Raw genomic sequence first — 1,985 nt, forward strand, 5'->3', positions numbered from 1 at the left:
TCTGGTCTTTTCTCTTCCCTCTAGATCCCAGTTGTTAAAAGAGGGAAAAATTTAAGCAAATGTATAACAAATAATTTTGAACATTATAATCTTTTAAGCTTAAGGCTAGAAGTATTAACAATATCATCATTTCCAATCCAGTGATACATGTTCCAATGCAGTACCTATTTTCCATATATGGTTTTGGTAAGAGGAATGTTGTAAATGTTGATACATTTCCACTATTCCTCCTCCATGCCACGATAATAGTGTAATTAGGTTGAGCAGTTATAAATGCAGTTATAAATAAAAGTTATTTTTGTTGCAAAGTGTCATCAAGTTGGGACTCATTCATAACCGACCCTCTAATGTGTTTTAAGAAGCTATAAATTACATGAATTCTATTAATGAGGACTAAATTATTTTTGTTATGTTTTTTTTTATTTTTGTTATGTTAATGAAGCAGGATTATGTTAGGTTGCAATACTTTTACTCAGGTCATAGTCCTGATCTACATAGCTTCCTGGGGATATTCTCCACATCTTTTATTTTGCAATAGGGCAAAATAAGAATCAGTGATGGAGAGACCTCAGTACCAACAAGAAACAAGTGCTAAGAGCAGGGCATATCATTTTTACCCAGGATCCCTAGACTGAGAACATCCTAGACCCAAGTGTATACCTCTAAGGCACATAGAGATCTCCAAGGAATGCTGGGCCTGCAAAATCTGAAAGGACAAGATTTCCTCCAGAGCAGACACAGAGACAAAGACTTCCTTTAGAGCCAGCACTCTAAATTCAAACTTGCAACTTTCCAAACTGTGATAAAATACATATCTATTTGTTAAAGTCAACCATTTGTCATATTTCTTTTAAAGTATCACTAGAAAACTTAAGACTTATTAACATAATGTGGAACACAACATTTCATAGGAAAAGATTTAATTATCACTTTTGGTGGTTCAATTGGTAGCGTTTTCTTAGTCTATAAAAAATTCCACAATTTTTAAAAAGAATTAGATTCCATAACATCAATGTAAACAGATGAAACAATTTTAGACAGTAATGCCTTTAGCATAAAGCATCTGTACCTTTCATGAAGCTTTGCAGCGTTGTGTGTGTTATGGAAGCTGTAAATTGGTAGGCTCAATGAAAGCCAGGTAATCCTTTTTCCCTTTAGGTAGGAAGGCACATCAGACAGCTGGTAAGAAGAATCCTCAAGGTAGGTCTCCAGTAGATTCACTAATCATTGTCTTCCAGCTACAGCACAGCTTACTTATATAAGTTCTTGTTTAGAACATGTATGAGAGAATAAATTTTGAAATTGTCTGTAGGCAGAGCTCAATCCCCAACTAAAATTCTTTATTGACTAATTACTTTGACTTAGATTTCCTTTGGTCAGTAGAACTAGTTCTGCACCAATATAGCATATTTTGATATCTTAAGACTCACTTATTTTCAAACAAGGAATTTCTCCAGTGTTTGCCATTTTCCTCTATGCTCAAGGAAATCTTAAACCTGAAAGCTCTATTCCATACATATCTTTAAGGATAAGCCTGACCACTAGGACAATGGATTTAGGGACACAGCACTGGCCTTTGATATTTAGCATTCACAGTGGATTTGCTTACCTAAGAGGATACCTTTCCTGTAAAGACTCCTCTCTCATCAAGCAGACTTGATAATACACTGGTTATTGCTTGACAGTCATGGCCATGTCATTTAGTTACTCTGTTTGTCTACTAACTGAGACTTCTTGACATCTGCATTTGGAGTTTCAGCTTCCAGTTCAGCCTAACCCCAAGGACTGGGCATTATAACCAGGCCATGAAAAAAGAAATTTTGAGATGGATGTGTATGTAGCTGTTGTTGTTGTAATGTGCCATCGAGTCATTTGTGACTCACAGCGACCCTTTGTACAACAGCCCTAAACCCTGCTCTATCCTGTGCCAATCGCATTGCCTCTGACACACCCATCCCGATTACCCCAGTCACTGAATCAATCCA

This window comes from Elephantulus edwardii, unplaced genomic scaffold (genome assembly GCF_000299155.1).
Source record: "Elephantulus edwardii isolate Elephantulus edwardi_28Jun2011 unplaced genomic scaffold, EleEdw1.0 scaffold00059, whole genome shotgun sequence".
Classification (NCBI taxonomy): Eukaryota; Metazoa; Chordata; class Mammalia; order Macroscelidea; family Macroscelididae; genus Elephantulus; species Elephantulus edwardii.